Here is a 19,097-nt window from a genome sequence, read left to right on the forward strand (position 1 = left end):
ATGCAATATTTAAGCATTTAATTTTGTAACACCAATACCTGAAAGGGTGTAGAAGCAGAGTTTTTTGTTTTTGTTTTTTAATTGAAATTAAGCTGCTATAAATTCAAATCACACTGTTATAACCTTAGGATGTTAAGGGTAATCTTCAGGGTAACTGCAAAAAAATATGGTTGTAGAGTATACACAAAAGGAAATGAGATGGGAATTTAAACATTTTACTACAAAAAATCAATTAGCACAAAATAGTAATGCAAGAAATGAAGTACAAAAAAGCTATATGGCATATAGAAAACAAATAGCAAAATGACACAAGTAAGCTTCTCCATATCAGTACTTACTTCAAGTGTAAATATTTTAAAATCTCCCATCAAAAGACAAAGATTGAGAGAATAGATTTTTTTGAAAAATACCTGATTCAACTATGCACAAGAGACTCGCTTTAGCTCCAGGGACCAAACAGGTTGAAAGTGAAAGGACAAGAAGATATTCTATACAAATAGTAACCAGAAGAGAGCAGCAGTGGTTAAAAACAAGGTAGTCACAAAAAGACAAATACTGTAGGGTTCCATTTCTATGAGGTGGGTAGAGTAGTCAAATTCTGAGAGACAAAATAGAATGGTGCTTGCCAGTGGCTGGGGAGAGAGGAGAAGGGGGAGTTAGTGTTTAAGGGATACAGAGTTTCAGTTTTGCAAGATAAGAATTTTAGAGATGGACAATAGTGATGATTGCACAACAACATAAATGTACTTGATACCACTGAACTCTGCACCTAAAAATTGAAAAGATGGTAAATTTTATGTTATGTGTATTTTACCATGATTTAAAAAAAATATATGTTATTTAAAAAATCACTCCAGAACAAGCAGCACAAACCAGACAGTCCCAGGCAAGCCTGGACACAGACCACCTATGGAAAGATGATGTAACAGGTTTTGGATTTTGAGAATGACAAGAAGCTACTGACCAATTCTAAGGAAGGACATGATGATATTTGAGTTGTTTAGAAAAGCATTTTGACTGCTATGCAGAATTGATGGGGAGGGGAGTAAACTCAAACCCCAATCTTCTGTCTGCAAAGACATTTGGTTACTTAAGGTTATGTAAAGACTCATTTGCTCCCAAGCAGCTCTCCCTCGGCCCACTCTGATGCTTTTGTTCTCGTTACTTCCAATTAATTGCAAGATCTATCTCCAAGAAGTATCACATTTCACAACTTTGGACTCATATTAACAAGATTTTCAACACTGTGAAATAATTATCGATCCTTCTCCTTTATAACCTCTAACCAAAACAGTTTTCAAATTCATTTTCCACTTCCAACTCTTCATAACCTCATTGCTTCATCTTTTGATCTATTCATCCTCTCTTTTTCTGAATTGATTTTACTCTTTGTCTGAAATCTTGCATCTCACTTTTGAGCTTCGTATAACTGTTTGATGAAATGTAACCTCTACTGGCTACACTATTCACTAGTTCCATTAAGCAGTCCCGAAATTTTGCTAGTTTGTAAAAGGTGATTAGTTTTACTTCTTCCTCTGTGAATCTAGGGTACTATGAAAATAGCCCTGTGTATCTATTAATTGCACCAGATTTCAAAAATAAGGTAGGGAGCATTATAGACATGGCAATTTTTATACTGCAAAGATATTTCAATCCAGCAACTTTCAGTGCAATTTAAGGAATCTGCCATTTAGGTTCCATCATGAAGCCCTTTAATGAGAAGACAATCTCTGGGAAAATGAATATTCACTCCTAGCCTACCTTGGAGCAATCTAGTGTTTTCTTATTCACGCCTACAAGTGATTAGAGGAACTGGGAAACCAATTTATCCACCAGCAAATCCAGTCTTCACTTTGATGGGCATTGTTGGATATCATTTGTGCCTGGGAAAGGTAGCCCTTTATATCTTCATTTGAGAACACTTTTGTTGATTTGTATGTCAGATCATTACATGAGAATAAGATGAGAAGGGTATTAAATGGGAATGAACATAGAATTGATTCTAGGTTTGGAAGGATGTGCTTGTGAGACTGGAAATAAGAGAAGAAGGAAACTGAGTGGGTAAGAAATTCCCAAGGTTTCCTCTTACTCTCCTGACTTGTGTCCCTTACAATAACCCTCAAATACAAGCAAAAGAGGGTGGGGAGGAGGCCACTGGACCAACCAAATAGACTCTGTCTGGATTATGCAGAACTGGGTGCTACAACTGTGAGCCATGCAGAACCTAGAGAAGGTGTAAGAGAAACATCTTCAAATGCAAAAAATAGTTTTAAAGTAAGACCACAATGGAAAGCTAAATGATTAGTGATTATTTAGCCTAGAATAAAGGCTAAGGAGAAAAAAACTATTAATTTTCCTCAGAGTTAGAGAGAAGAATAGCTTCTGGCTGAACTTCCACTCTGACAGAATCAGAGAAAATTAGCCCAGCCATAAAGTGCTTAGACTCTGAGCCAGAATTTCCCAGTCGGGAGTTCTTTTGTATATTTGTTTAAGAACCCATTTTGGATGAGTGTCTTAGTCAGTTCATGTTGCTATAACAAAATACCATAAACTGGGTTGTGTTAACAGCACATGTTTATTTCTTACAGTTCTGGAGACTGGGAAGTCCAAGATCAGGGTGCTGCCAGATTTGGTTCTTGTCCTGGTTCATAGAAGATTGTCCTCATCATAGGTATGGGCAAAGACTTCATGACTGAAACACCAAAAGCAATTGCAACAAAAGCCAAAATTGACAAATGGGATCTAATTAAACTAAAGAGCTTCTGCACAGCAAAAAAAACTATCATTGGAGTGAACAGGCAACCTACAGAATGGGAGAAATTTTTTGCAATCTATCCATCTGACAAAAGGTTAATATCCAAAACCTACAAAGAAATTCAACAAATACACAAGAAAAAAACAACCCCATCAAAAATTGGGCAAAGGATATGAACAGACACTTGTCAAAAGAAGACATTTATGTGGCCAACAAACATGAAAAAAGCTCATCATCACTGGTCATTAGAGAAATGCAAATCAAACCACAATGAGATACCATCTCACGCCAGTTAGAATGGCAATCATTAAAAAGTCAAGAAACAACAGATGCTTAAGAGGATGTGGATAAATAGGAACACTTTTACACTGTTGGTGGGACTGTAAACTAGTTCAACCATTGTGGAAGAAGTATGGCAGTTCCTCAAGGATCTAGAACTAGAAATGCTGTTTGACCCAGCCATCTCATTACTGGGTGTATACCCAAAGGGTTATAAATCATGCTACTATAAAGACACATGTACATGTACATTTATTGCAGCACTGTTCACAATAGCAAAGACTTGGAACCAACCCAAATGCCCATCAATGATAGACTGGATAAATAAAATGTGGCACATATATACCATGGAATACTATGCAGCCATTAAAAAAGGATGAGTTCATGTCCTTTGCAGGGACATGGATGAAGCTGGAAACCATCATTCTCAGCAAACTAACACAAGAACAGAAAAGCAAACACTGCATGTTCTCACTCGTAAGTGGGAGTTGAACAATGAGAACACATGGACATAGGGAGGGGAACATCACACACTGGGGCCTGTCAGGTGGTGGGGGGCTAGGGGAGGGACAGCATTAGAAGAAGTACCTAATGTAGATGATGGGTGGATGGGTGCAACAAACCACCATGGCATGTGTCTACCTATGTAACAACCCTGCACATTCAGCACATGTATCCCAGAACTTAAAGTACATATATAAAAATTGGCCTCACTATGCCCCAACATGGTGGGAAAGGCAAGGAATCTCTCTGGGGTCTCTTTTATAAGGGCACTAATCCCACCCATTAGGGCTCTGCCTTCAAAACCTAACCACCTCTTAACACCTTCGTTTTGGGCATTAGAATTTCAACACATGGCGTTTGGGGGCACACAGATATCCAGTTCATCACAACAAGGTCAGGAAAGCTTCCTTCTGGTGAGTTTTTAAAGACACACACAAACAAAGATGAGAAGGCAGGGAGAAAGAAAAGGAGAGAGGGTAGAGAGAGAGAAAAGGATGGGGATTTAACTCTCTGATAAATATTAACACGTTTACAATTTTTTAAAAATGGGTCAGTGCAGTGGCTCATGCCTCTAATCCCAGCACTTTGAGAGGTCAAGGCATTAGAATTGCTTGAGCCAAAGAGTTTGAGACCACCCTGGGCAACACAGTGAGACATCCATCTCCAGAAAATTTTTTTTAAATTAGGTGCTGTGGTGTGCACCTGTAAGTCTGAAAGCTGGGGCAGGAGGATTGTTCAAGCCCAAGAGTTTAAGGCTGCAGTAAGTTATAATTGTGCCACTCTACTCCAGCCTGAGTGACAGAGTGAGACCTTGTCTCAAAAAAAAAAAAAAAAAAAAAAAAAAAAAAAAAAAGTTGACTGGACAAGGAGTTAGGGGAGGGAAAGAAGAGCCAAGATTTGTTAACTTTCCCCACACCCTACACTAGGCCAGAACTTACATAGTATTCACAACACACTTAGACGTGGAGAAGTGAAAGTAGACATTATGATCCTCCTTTTAAAAAGATATCCAGTGAGGAAATTGCTGTACAGAGAAATTAAGCAACTTCCCTAAGGCCACACAGATCACTGATGAACAGACCAATGTTCAACATCAGGTCTGACTGAGCCCAAATCCTATGTGCTTTCATGCCTGCATTAGGGCATGCTGAGGTCAGCAATGGCGTCTGTGGCCCAGGATCGCTCAGTGGCCCAGGATGTCCCAGTGATACCCTAAGGTGGGCCGTGGGCTCGTCTGTACTCCCTGCACTGCTCCTTCACTTTCACCTCCGGTCTTTCAGAATCCTGTACTCCACTAGTTAATTTAAACGTTTATTTCCACTTATGGGTTAATGAGTATTGTAATAGGCAATGTAAAAGACATATCCATGCACAGTAAAAATGCTACAGAAAAATATAAAAGATAAAAGTTTTCCTTCCTTCTCCAGACTCTCCCTTTCCACAGAGGAAATCACTATTAAGAGTTTTGTGTGTGCCGTTCTTGAAAAATATCCTAAGCATAAAACCAGGTCCATATTTAGTACATCTAGCTGGGTAGAGGAACTTGTCTTTATTAATTATGAAGAAAAGAGGAATCTTAATGCCTCTCTTACATTAGAATCTTTCTGATGTTACTATTTTTTAAATGTGTTTCAGGAAAACCTTATGCCTTAACATCTTAAAGAAGTGATCACTATTATGAGAATTTGAGGCATAATAATCATGAGAAAATAATTTATTTTTGTGTTTTTATAATCTTTTAAATGCAACTAATTAATGGTGATTCTTTTGGATTGGGCAATGTAAAAACTTCTTTATATATATATCTTACATAATCTTCACAACAGCCTTACCATTACAGTTTCATAGAGAGGACCCATGGAGTCCTTGGTGAAGACAAGCTTTTCTTTTTTTTGAGATGGAATCTCACTCTGTCGCCCAGGCTGGAGTGCAGTGGCATGATCTCAGCATCTCAGCTCACTGCATCCTCTGCCTCCCGGGTTCAAGTGATTCTCCTGCCTCAGCCTCTCAAGAAGCTGAGACTAGAGGCAGGCACCACCACGCCTGGCTAATTTTTGTATTTTTAGTAGAGACAGGGTTTCTCCATGTTGGCCAGGCTGGTCTTGAACTCCTGATCTCCAGGGAGCCACCCACCTTGGCCTCCCAAGTGCGAGGATCACCAGTGTGAGCCGCTGGTGTCCGGCTGAAGATAAGTCCCTCAAAGTCTTACAGCAATACAGGATTAAGCCAGGAATTGAACCCGGGCAGTAGGATCTCTGATCCTGCATTTCTAACCACAACACAGATCACTATTCATTGCAGAGATGTTACATTCACCTTGGAAGAATGGAGAAAAGAAGAAAAATGACACTCAGAGATTATTCACCCAAATAAAATTCATATTCACATTTACTCTGATCTGTTTCCTACAGTGATTTTCTTTTCAGAACTCCAGATGTAGAAACAGAACCCTGTAACTGATGTAGTTGCCTAGTTTATGAACAGATTCACAATAGGTAAGGAATTCAGTCACTGTCGGTTACACAGCAAATAATAAACTCACCTGAAAAAGGGACTGTTCTGAAAAATCCAGAACTTGCTCTATCACTAAGTGGAGGAGGGGACTGAGTGGTGCATTTGCTCATAGCTCTCTCCCTAGGGCCAGTTCCAGCAGGAACCTCAAACTGGGGACAGTGGATGAGCCAGCCAGTCATCAGACCTTTGGGAGCTGGGATGGCAGCTGGATGCCAGTGGCCAATCCTCTTTCAGCCCCTGACAGCCAGCTGACCCTGCCCTGCTCCCAAAAGACAAAGAGTGCTCAGTGACACAATCACCAACCACCACCACCTCCTGTTTTGGGTTGACTAAGAACCACAGGGCTGCTGTGTGGCTAAATACAACACAGTCATATTTTGAGTCCTTACCAAGAAAAAAATACTTGCTATACCTGAGCAGCACTGTGTTTATAATTGAATCACTATTCAGGTGGTGGTGGCAGCTAGAGAAATTGATTTACAAACTGTCTAGTTGGGTCTAGGGATTTGTTTTTATTAATTATGAAGAAAACAAGAATCTTAATATCACTCTTAGAGTCTTATGGATGTTACTATTTTTTAAATGGGTTTAAGGAAAACTGACTGAAAAGCGTGAGTTGCAAATAGCATTCTGAGAAAGGTGCTAAGCAATACATATTTCATACCACTCCTGAACGTGGTCAGATATAAATAGCAGCACAAACATTTAAGAGCTATTCTTGCTGGGGGAAAAAAAAAGTAATTAATTGGTGTTACACACAAAGGACTTCTCTATTTATTTATTTATTTTTTTTGGTAACCAGCACAGCTTTAATTACAAGTAATTGTTCTCAAAATCAGGCTGCTCGTAAGTTCTGCATTCTAGACAGTGATTATGCATCAATACCCTAATCTATCACTTTCATTATTTTAGTCATTTGGGTGTGTAAATTTGTATTTAATTCAGACAACAAACTCCGCAGTTCTCACTGTTACTTTCTATGAACATATGCCTTTTTAAGGCACAATAGCGTTGGATGATTTAGATTTACATTCATTTACTTTTACTTAGGAAAATAATGGTACATTATTGTGGGTTTTGCTGACTTCTAGGTAAATACAGTGGCATTAGATGTACAAGGAGCCAGGTTTGTCCCTAGTTAATCAGGAATTTTAGTAGGTGTCTCTATAGAACTGCATTTGTTACTGCGTCGTAATGAGCTGGAGTTTGCAGAAATTCCCCTGCAGAAATCTCCTAGTAAAGTAATAGGGGCCTATTCTTTACCTCATTCAGAATTTGTACATTTCTTCTCTCCCAGGTTAGGCACTAGAAATGTCGCCTGGATTACTGAACTCCAGTACGCTGTTTACTCTCTACCCGGGCTTTGTATGTCTGAGTAAATTTCAAAACAAAACTCAAAAGCCTTGCCAGGACATCTGATGGGAATACATTAGCTCCACCTTGTCCTTGTGGATGACACCACCATTTTGTTTCTGATCTCTTAACGCAGGTAGATATTCTTTATTTCCTATGAAATATGTTTCCTTGAATGCAAAACAAATGGCTATGCCCTTTGTTCCCTTTCTAACTTGCTTTTTGGTGTGATGGTCTAATTGCCATGCCACGCAGTTTTAAATGAAAAACAAAAATTGAGTTAAAAATTCTATCCATACTTATAAAAAACAAAACAATAAAATGATATCTTTGGTAATCACTTATTTGGTTGAATAACTCTCATAAAACACACACACCCACAAATGTTTTAGGCTACACAAATATAAAATTTTGTGGAGGAAGAGATTATTTACAATGTTAGAAAACAATGCCGTTGCCAGAGAAATTTTCTTGGAATTGCAAGGTAGGTCCGATAAGGGAAAATACATTGTATGATGACAAACTATGCTTTATGTATTTCAAAACCTATTTAAAATTAGAAATTTTGAACAAAATTTACATTTAAAACTACTCATTTTCTTTAATTATTTTTAATAAGCTTCCTTGTTAAATGGGTATAATATAGATTTCAACTAGCTCGGAATTATACTGTTTTGTCTGCTCTATCCTATCTTTCTTTTTCAGGTAAAGCTTTTTATTGACATCATGGGAATTTTGCCTAAGCACAAAACTGCCAATAACTTTACAACATTTATTGAGGGACTTCTGCGATTATAGATATTCAGTGAGTATAGGACTCATGATGAAAAGAGAAAAAAAATAAGAAAAAGAAGATGATGACGATAAAGGATATGTCCTCCTGAAAGAATTCACAATCCACACAACAACACATGCACACACAATAACACATGCACACACAATAACACATGCACAAGCACACGAAGCATTTGTTTCAGATAAGTACACGAATATAATAAAACTGGAAAACTGAGATTTTTACAAGCCAAAGGCCCTCTGAAGGTGGAAGGACCAGATTTACATGGAGATTAATTTGGAGAGTTTCTAGAAACATCACAAAATGAATAACATAGATTGTCATCAGATAAAGAAGTCCCAAATTCGATTACATATTTTTTATTTCACAAAGGTTATTTAACCAGTGCTTACCAGTGTTTTACTAGTTTTTACTTAAATGAAAACTTTAGAAAGTTGTTTGGGGATGAGGTGGAAGAGACTCTGGGGTGACTGAATGACAAGTAAAGTTCCCAGGCCAGAATGGAGAAATCTAGAGTGAAAGGAAGCTGAGATTGGTGAGAAGACACAGTGCCTGTCTGAACTAGTGAAAACCAAGGCAGGAAGTTCCAGGAGGAGAAGGGATGGAGGAGGGAGAAACTTGTAAAAGCGGGTGAGGCCAAGCGCGGTGGCTCAAGCCTGTAATCCCAGCACTTTGGGAGGCCGAGACGGGCGGATCACGAGGTCAGGAGATCGAGACCATCCTGGCTAACACGGTGAAACCCCGTCTCTACTTAAAAAAAAAAATACAAAAAACTAGCCTGGCGAGGTGGCGGGCGCCTGTAGTCCCAGCTACTTGGGAGGCTGAGGCAGGAGAATGGTGTAAACCTGGGAGGCAGAGCTTGCAGTGAGCGGAGATCCAGCCACTGCACTCCAGCCTGGGCGACAGAGCCAGACTCCGTCTCAAAAAAACAAAACAAAACAAAAAGGCGGGTGGAATTGCTCCAATAGGCCATAGGGCACTAGGGGTCTCACTGGCATTTTCACATTGTGATTACTCTCACTTTCCATACCTTCTTGCTTACGTCACTTAAATCCAGTCACCCAAACCAAAGATTAGTAAAAACAAGACATATGATAATATTCGTAATAGGTGTTTAGCCTCTGCCTACAGAACCTCAAAGCACATTAATTTAGAGGAAAATAAGCAGTTATATGACATATTTGGGGGTAGGGAACCCAAGCACTTATTTACATTTTTAATTTCCATTACCCTGTTAGTGAACATTAGCGTGCTGTCTAAAACTGCGGTAATCCGGGGATGATCCTGCCTTTGAACAGGGAGGGAACCATTAAGGGAAACAGCACCTGAGTTGTGGGAGTGCGACGCACTGACTCTGTTTCCAATTATTTACATGAGCAAGAAGCTGAACACGACCACATTCCCAACTGATGTGCTTTTTTGTGTAGCTTTTCTGTCACTGGTGTTGCATATAGTGGGTACTAAGTAAATGATTTTGTATTAAAGAGATTAATTTGCCTCTTTCCAATATGATTTGTACCATATGCAAAAAAAAAAAAAAACAAAACAAAACAACAACACAAAACAAAAAATAATTCCGGTGACATATCCGTGAACCGAGAGAGTTAACGGGTGAGAGCTTTACCTTTCAAGGCACAGGGAGAGCTAAGACAGAGGTTTTGATTGCATGGGCAGCCCCAGATCAGCCCTTAGCTGGACTAAACACACTTCTAGATATTGTGTTTTTTGCTATTTTGTTGTAAGCAATAGGAGGTCCCTTTGGTAAACATTAAAGAATTATAAGCAAAACAATAAATAGATGTTGTTGGGACTCAGAGAATCTAATTTACAAGTACCCACTTAACGTCTTCAACTATAAAATTCAGATATCCACATTTATTTTTATCATGGCCATGCAAAATTATGTAGAAGGAGAGATGATTTACAATGTCAGAAAACAATGCTGTTGCTAGAGAAATTTTCTTGGGGTTTCAAGATAGGTCACACCATATTTTGGCCATGAAATGAACAGCATGTATAAGTTCTGACAGACACGAAGCAGCTGAAATAATGGTCATACCAAACATAAATGAAAATGATCCATCCTGCATGTACAATTCCAGTGCTTTCAGAGAAATGAGGGTTTTACTACTTTTCCAGATACTGGCAAGTTTTACCCTAATAAAGCCCAGGGACAGTGTGGCAGTGAATCAGGAGAATTGGGGGATAGAAGAATCCAAGTCCCCACACTCTCAGTGGATTTCGGGAACTCCAGGGGAACCGTGGGTCTGTAAAACACATGCTGTCTTTCTGAAGAGGCGTTGTTTCGATCATTCCATAGGTAGAGGCTGCTTTGAGCAATACTTTTGGCGTTACTTTGAGTCACGCCAAACACACTTTGCATCCTTGATTAAGACTTGCACCTCTACGCACTTTCTTGGCATGGTCTATTCTGTTTCATTATCATGCACCCAGCAACAGACCCATTTCTACTGAACAATTAGAAGGTCATAGACCTGATCAGGAAGACTGTGGCCTCCACCTTCAGGAAGCTTACAATCTACTTAGAAACACAACACACACACACCCATAAAGAGATCACAAACCTTAGCAGGGCATGGCATGCCACTGCAGTCCTGGCTACTTGGCAGGCTGAGGTGGGGGAACAGCTTGAACCCAGGTGTTTGAGGCTGTCGCACCCTGCATCCAACATGGGCAACAGAGCGAGACCCTGTCTTTAAAAACACTAACAATAAATAATAATAATTTTATAAAACTAAAAAGAGACCATAAACTCACTTTCTAGGTGGCCAAGTATATCCACACAAGCAATGGAGAGTACTCACTTTTCAGAGAGCCTCCAGAAAAGGGAGAGAGCTTTTTTCAGACCCAGTGGCTGGGGCACTTTGCAATAGTGCAGAATTTGACACACCACAACGGCTATTATGGATGGACAAGGAGCAGCCAAGAGAAGGAAAGAGGCAGATCTGTGACCCAAGCTGCAGCCCTTGCAATGGGAATAATCCTCATCCTCCCTGTGTGCTGTGTGTGACACGGGCTTCCCCAGCAGGGCACTGGCCCAGCCCCTGCTCTACCGGAGGGGACTGTAGCTTTGCTTCACTCTCCCTCCCTGCTTAATCACTGGCTCAGATGACAATCCACCCCAGGCAAACAATGCTCATGCAGAGAAGAAGACAGCCAGGCCAAGATCAAATTTTTCTAAAAGTTTTCTTTCTTTTTTTTTCTACATCATCTCAACCTTCCTTTTTAAATAAATGGACTTGCAAATAGACCTAACTTCAAAGATCTCATTGGTCAGTCTTCACTGTTTATGTACCCGGGCAGGGAACCATTCAAGATATTATTCTTATTTTTTTAAATCTTCTTTTTCTATCTCTTCAATAGCATCTGGACGATCTTTCCATTCTTGTCTGGTGATAATGAAATCATTAAAAAACATACCAGAACCCTTTTTGCTTATCTCTGTGCCATTTGGAACATATGTGAATAAATTGAACACCACTTGCTCATTGGTTTTCTTTTTTTTTTTCCCTCTTCCCTTGTTTTTAAAAGCCCTGTTTGAAATCAGTCTCTGAAAGACCCAGCATCTGAGTTACATCTGACGCTGGGAGGTATGCCTCCACGTCGTCCACATGGCCTTGATCTAGACAGCGAGCCACAATCTACCCAGCACATTTTTGTGGCTTAAGTGACCTGGAGTCTGGGGCTTTTCTTTGTTGAAGATTTTCTTCAGGTTTCAAGTTGATTTTACACCAGTAATGGTCATTCCAGCTTGGGCATTGCACAAATAGTTCATAGATGACCATGGGGAATCCAGCTATGCTGTTGGGACTAGTAGCTAAACTCTCTTGGAGGGCTTGACTTAGATCAAAGAGCATCTTTCCCTTTCTTGGAAACCACATTGCCAGCCTTTTCCAGCCAAGGGCCTGCTTGTGTTAAATGAGAAGAGAGAGACTCTGGCTCACCCCAAAAGAGGTCGCCCTGGAAGAGATGGAAAAGGCTTCCATGGAAAAGGCTCTTCCAGGAGGAGTCTGCTCAAAAGCATAAAAGGGTCAGCCTCCAGCTTATCACTCAAAAAAGTTTTTAAAGCCTTTTTAAGGAAACAATTTTAACCCAGCTGCACTTATCCATCAGTGATTTGATTTTGCTTTGTTAGGAGAGACTCGTAATCTGCTTTTAAATGTTTTTTGTTCCTGGCCTTCTTTGATAGCAAGTTCTGCCCAAGGCTACCTCTCAAACCTCGTCACTGGAGCTTTCAAGTCTATGTGAATAACTAGAATAATTTTAATCTGGACCTTTCTTTATCCCCTACTCCCTACCCACTCCTGTTTGCAGCAGAAAATGTTAGGGGGTTGTAAGAATTTTTTTTTTTTAATCAAATTCTGCCAAACCTAAAACCTATAAAAAGGAATCATTTGTCCTTTAAAAGAGAGAGAAAGCAAGGGAGCAAACTCTATTTACAAAGTCAGAGGGAGTCAGCCTGATTTTATTTTCTCAAGTACATTCAGTGAGTCTCAAAAAGAATGCAAGTTCTCCAGTCTTGTCTCTGCTTGGTATAAGCCACAATTAAAAAATACATTTCAGAAATATATCTGAATCACTGTAGAACGTACTTTTTTTGCAACAGATAGGTTTTATAGAAGCTTTTCTACTTGTAACTTTCAAAGATCGTACTCAGTAATCATGCCTTTCATGACATTGTGAACTATAATTTTATTTCACTAAGCTACCATAAAAGACTACTTGTTTTATTATTATAGTATGCACTAAAAAACAGAACCTATGCTCCTCATTTAACTAATCACTTCTGATATTTCTCAAGCTAATGGGAACCAAAAACACTTACAAGATATCTGTTCGTTGATTTTCTTAATGAAATGCACACCTTTTTTTATAATGTAAGCATATGCGTACACATGTATGAACTTTACAAGTTTATTTAGCGAGAAACCAAATATGTGAGGAAAGCAGACTTTTCAAGTGGCGCTTTAATTGTCATTCATGCATGTTCTACAGATCATTACCGAATGTTTACAGGTCCTGCATGGAATGACTTTACACCAAAGAAGAGGGTAACATATCCTCATTGTTTATAAAAATGACAGCTCCTAATGGACCATATTAGCTTTAACACAAACTATTAAATCTCCTTCATTACTTTTTGCTGTGTTCTGTTTCGGCGTCTCGTTAGCTCTGAGAAGTGGGTGCAAACTCCTAAGGAAACCTGAGCACACATTGAGACGATTAGAGATCATGGTTATTAGATAAGCCTGGGGAGGATGTTTTCCTTGGGTTACTCACAAGCATTTTGAAAGAGTCGTGTTCCAGGTTTGAGGTCCCGTGTTTCTTCCTCTCAAACTATGAGCAGCTGTAGCACATGACCTACTTCTGTAGGGCCCTGTAATGATTTCCTTCCTTCGGAGGCTTCAGGAGTCCTCCTTCTGCCCTGTGAAAAAAAGGGGACAAATATTTTAATCCAAGCAAAATGCTGAAGCAGGTTTTGTTGGTTTCAGGGAAGAAACTCAATACAGCTCCAGCACTGAATGTAGGCCTCAAATTGGAACCATCTGGGCCGCAGAAGGGCTCAGAGACCTTTGGGGAAGGCAGAGACAGTCTTGCCTAGGGCCGCAGCCCATACACCTGCAGAGATGGCCGACGTCTGGGCAGGCCCTGGGCTCACCCAGGAACTGGAGCCGCTCCCACGGTGGCAAAGCCCCCAACGCCTGGCATTGCAGTTGGGAATACCACGTAAGAAAAGGTGACAACTGCTCAGAGGACGACTTCCTCCATGAATACTCCTTATAGTGAAAGGAAAACCCCATGATTCTTTGGAACATATTTGACACAAATCAGACATAATTTCCTAATTTTTGCTTTTCAGCAGACTGGCAAGAAAGTCCTCAGGAAACCATAGGTGGGTATACACAATATTTTTAGAGTTATCCTTAACTAGGGAAAGAAAAAGGCTTTTACAACGCAATGCATGCCTGTTCGGTATTCTCCGTATTCTTTTTTTTTGTTTAAAGGGTTGTTATGATTATTATTGACTAGTTTTCCTTTTTAACTAAGTGAAAGTGCTTTTCAAGTGTTTTCTAATATCTAAACATAGAAGACTAGGCCAGCTGTTGGAAAGTTATTTTAAATAAAGTATTTTAAAAAATTTTATATTGCGAACTTCCCATGGGTGAGGGATAAGAGTATCAACCCATTTCCAAACATAAAGGATGAGGACTTTTGCCCAAAGATTAGAAATCTTGTCATGTGATTTTAAAACCAGTGCAGAATATGTTTTCTGGAAAGAAAATAGGACATAAAGAACAGATAGAAATTGTACAAAAGTTGTGCATTTAATAAATATATTTTCCAAATATTGGTTGTTGAGGAATATATCATTTCCAGTCTGGGTTTTAAATTATTTCCTGTGGTTAGAAGTGCAATGTGGCCATGATAGAATCCTAAATAATATGACCAAATCTGACATCCTGAGAGTAGAAGCCCCATGACAATCTCAACACCAAGGTCAGAGGATGATTTATTGAGAAAGGATCAGTCCCTGGAAAAGGTGACAATTCAGAAAAAATAGAGGTGCTTGAAATTTTGAGCTTAAATTCCTAGAAGTGTACATTTATCTGGTTTCTTCTAGCTAATCTTTTTCAAGAAGCCAGTGGACCACAGTTTTTTGCTTATTGTAAGTATATTTATTAATTTATTATAATTAAATCTGTTGACTGATGGAAATTACACAGTGAAGACATAGATTATATGTATGATTAAAATGTTTAATTTTTTTTTTAAATTAAGAATTGTCAGCAAGAATACTTTTTTAAAAAAATCCCTGAATAGAAAATAAGTCCAAAAAAATAGTATTTGGACTGAAGGCTCACAGAATGTCTCTCATTTTTAAAAGTTCTAAGGATATATCTGTTGCAAGGTTTCCCAGCACATCGTTAGGGGTGACATGAGTGTACGGTGTTTCGGTTTTGAGCTGTTCTCACATGCACACTTCACCACAAGCCAACTGGAAGGGGTGCGGGAGGGTTGTGTGCGTTGGGCTTACTTTTTTTTGCCCTGTTCCAAATTTATATGCATGAATCTAAATTTTTAACCAAATCTTTGTTCTCTTTCCTCTTGAGGCTGCTTCACACTCCTGCCTACGCACCCAGCTGCACCCAGATAGCTCTTCCTCCCTCCCCACCCCGACAGCCTGCACCGCTGCTCAGCTACAGGGTGAGACTTAATGGAGCTGAGCAGAGCACTTCCTAGCGAGCTTCCTGCAGAGCAGTCAGCCGAGACTGGGAAAGGCCCACCACCAAATGCCAGGAGCCAGGTGAAAATCAGAGGGTCAGCCCTCTGCAGGGGCAGCCTCCAAAAAGCGTCTTGCTGTCATTTAAGGGTATTAGTTTGATACCTTTAGGAAGGCTTTGGGTTTCTCTAGAACACAGCCACTGTCTCATTCATATCGCTCTGCGAGAATGTCTGTATTCAGTATCGGGGCTAAGCTGACCCACCAACTCCATCAAGTTGCGAATTTCTGAAAAGCATCAATACCCAGCCTCAGAAAAGTAAGAAATTCTGCTGTGTCTTCACACGTATTTTTATTTTTACTTTATTATTACTCTTATTATTTTTAGAGAGAGTGCCTTGTTCTGTTGCCCGGGCTGGAGTCCTGTGGCAATATCCTAGCTCACTGCAGCCTCAAACTCCTGGGCTCAAGTGATTCTCCCGCCTCAGCCTCCTGAGTAGCTAGGACTACAGGCGTACCACCATGCCCGGCTAATGTTTCATTATTTTAGAGATGGGGATCTCATTATGTTGGCTAGGCTGGACTCAAACGCCTGGTCCCAAGTGATCCTCCTGCCTTGGCCTCCAAAAGTTCTAGGGCTACAGGCATGAGCCACTGTACCCAGCCTTCCTGAGTATATTTTTAAATAAGGGTTTCGTATCTTCAACATAGCCCCTAAATTAAAGCAGTGATTATAACAATCACACGGCAACTAAAGCCAACGTTCTGATGGTTTTATTTGAAAAGCACCATTCTCTACAAATGGGAGCTAATCAATAAAAAATACACATATATTTGAGAGAAAAGCCCACCCTGTCCTCAGGAAAAGCAACCCGTAGAGAATGGGCAATTTCAGATTGATTTATGAACTGGGAAAGTACTTCTGATTGTGTTTTAATTTTGTCTTTGGCCAAACTGGTCAGGAGGTGATGAAGTCTGACTTCCCAGCCCTTGGCTGCCAAATCTTAACTGCCTGAAAACTTACAGAAATGCTTGATTAAAACTAGAATAAAAATCTCCAGTTGCCTTCAGCAAACCACAGCACAAGGGTGGGAAAAACAGTGCCAGGTTGCAGTTTAAGTATAGTTACTTGGCGCCTGCTGAAAGTACTGCTCCCTTCCTGTTTAATAATTAATTCAACTTTAAAGCCCCAAGGATCTGGACTCAGCACCAGCTTCACAAAGCAGTACAGAAACAAAATGCTTCCAGAACTGGAGGGGGGGATAGAGGAAGAAACAATCTAACATTTCAAGAAACATCACCACATGGGGCCGGCAAGCAGGGGGTGGGGTTTGGAGGTGGAAAGATCCAGGGTGGAGAAATTCAAAATAAAATAAATACACACAAAAGCAAGGTTATTCACGGCCACTGGCACCAGGACCGGGAGCGGCGTAGCGAGCCGGAAGTCATCCATTTGGGAGGCAGGCTGGGTGCCTGTAGGCTAGTGGGGCCGAGAGGGTAATGGGCTCAGTCTCCGGAAAAGGAGACCCAGCCTTGCTCTTCAGCAGTGGCCTCTGCTCATTAGTCAGCGCATCGTGCTGGAAAAGGCATCCAAGGTGGGCAGTCATCCCTGCCTTCGCGCTCCTCTCCCTCCACCCCACCCCACCCCACCCGCACAAGTCACCCTCCAGGGAAAGGCCAGATAATGCCCGATGTGAGGGCGAAAACCAAGAAAGTTCCCAGGCTTAAATATTCAGCCACAGAAGTTAACACCCAACACAGCAGCAGATAACTGCAAAAGCGTGTCCCCTCCATCCAGTGGGGCACCTGCACTGTGCTTTGTGATTTTTCTAAGTTGTTTGCTTTCTCTAAGCTGGTGAGTCCAGCCAGGAAAGTGATGCACTGTAGATGCCGAAAACAGGCAGAAGCTGCTTAAGAGCTGATCAAATCTCTTATCACACACAAGATAGGAGGAGGAATGTGTCCAGAACGACTGCAGCAGACCCCCCTCCAACCGCACAGTTCAGTATGAAACCACACGGACCGTTCTTCTGTACTCCAGGAAACCTAAGTATCCCAAAGCATTGCCAAGAGATGGTGTCACCAGAAATGAACAGATTAATTAAACAAAACGAAGGCCCAAGTGGCCAGAGGAAAGAGGAAAGCTATTTAAACCCAAATTGTATTTACTTTTTGCTTATTTTTATTATTATAAAGAGTCATGAGATAGAACACTCACACACATCCCCTGAGATTCCGGTTGGGTATTTTGAAATAGACATTCACATAATTAACTGGTTGAGTTGAACAAATAATAACCTGAATACTTTCCGTAATCCTTAAAAAATGGATGTTTTTAATACTCTGCGATTGCTAAAACTAAACAAATTTTCTTTATATTTTACTTTATACATCCATTAGTTATAAAACATTTGAAGTACATTTCCTTTGTATGTTTCCCTCCACTGCAGATTGATGGTGTTGCCTTAAAAATGTAGCAGCTGTATTTTAAAAATAGGGTTTTGCATTCCTCTTGACTGAGTTCTTAAAACTATGCCAAACTCAAGTTTGAAACTAGTTTCCAGTTATTAAACAATTTCAAAACCAGAAGGTCAATATGCTTTTCTCTATTTTTGAGGTAGTGAATGTCTAGTTGCTGCTTTTTTATTTTTCAATTTCAAGTTTGGTTTCAAGCTCATGCCCCTGTTTTCTTACGAAGCTCATTGTCCTAGACAGTGAATCCTTCCTCACAGTAACATATTCCTTTGTGATGAGAATAATTATCTACCAGTGTATCTTTTTTTTTTTTCTTTTTTTTTCTGAGACGGAGTTTTGCTCTGTCGCCCAGGCTTGAGTGCAGTGGCGTGATCTTGGCTCACTGCAAACTCCACTTCCCAGGTTCACGCCATTCTCCTGCCTCAGCCTCCCGAGTGGCTGGGACTACAGGCGCCCGCCACCACGCCTGGCTAGTTTTTTGTATTTTTAGTAGAGACGGAGTTTCACCGTGTTAGCCAGGATGGTCTCGAACTCCTGACCTCGTGATCCGCCCGTCTTGGCCTCCCAAAGTGCTGGGATTACAGGCGTGAGCCACCGTGCCCAGCCCAGTGTATCTTTTTTAAAAAATAAATTTGGATATTTCTATGAGACAGTGTGTTGTCATGGAAACAGCACTGGACTATGAGCCAAGCCAGCCTCTGGGCTGGTCCAGCACTAGCTGTACATCCTGGCAAGTTACAAGCCCAAGGACACATCCCTGAGTGTCAGTGTGTACTGCTGCTAAAGGAGGAGTTCTTGGTGCTTCTCTCCCTGCACTGTGTCTGCAGGGAACCCCTTTTCAGGGGTGGGAAGGGAAGACTCACACACACACAGCCCACTCTAAATCAGTCCAGACTGTGATGAGTGCTGAAATGGAACCATGAATTAAATGAACCAGAAGATCTATAAGGCCTGCCCAGCTCCACAGATCTCTGATTCCATGTGAATCATGGATTCACCAACTGGGTTATGCCCAGTCACTGGCCTCACTCACTCAATGCTCACCATGTCCTGCTTACCCCTGTCCAGCCTGGCCTTCTTCATACAATCCACAGGGATTTGGCGGTAGTAGGTAATTTGGAAGATTAGATTAAATAATTTGGAATATACCCATGGATATAGATGTGCCCTAAAAAAGG

At 40.6% G+C, this 19,097-nt stretch overlaps 1 long non-coding RNA gene across 1 annotated transcript in view; it reads right to left on the reverse strand.

Moving 5' to 3' along the window:
- Positions 1–19,097, reverse strand: part of LOC126933945 (uncharacterized) — a 101,768-nt gene that overhangs the window by 37,616 nt on the left and 45,055 nt on the right. Inside the window, exon 2 of the long non-coding RNA XR_007718774.1 lies at positions 13,503–13,647. This is a non-coding gene — a long non-coding RNA (uncharacterized LOC126933945). The remainder of the gene's footprint in view (positions 1–13,502; positions 13,648–19,097) is intronic.

The sequence above is a fragment of the Macaca thibetana genome, chromosome 13 (genome assembly GCF_024542745.1).
Source record: "Macaca thibetana thibetana isolate TM-01 chromosome 13, ASM2454274v1, whole genome shotgun sequence".
Classification (NCBI taxonomy): Eukaryota; Metazoa; Chordata; class Mammalia; order Primates; family Cercopithecidae; genus Macaca; species Macaca thibetana.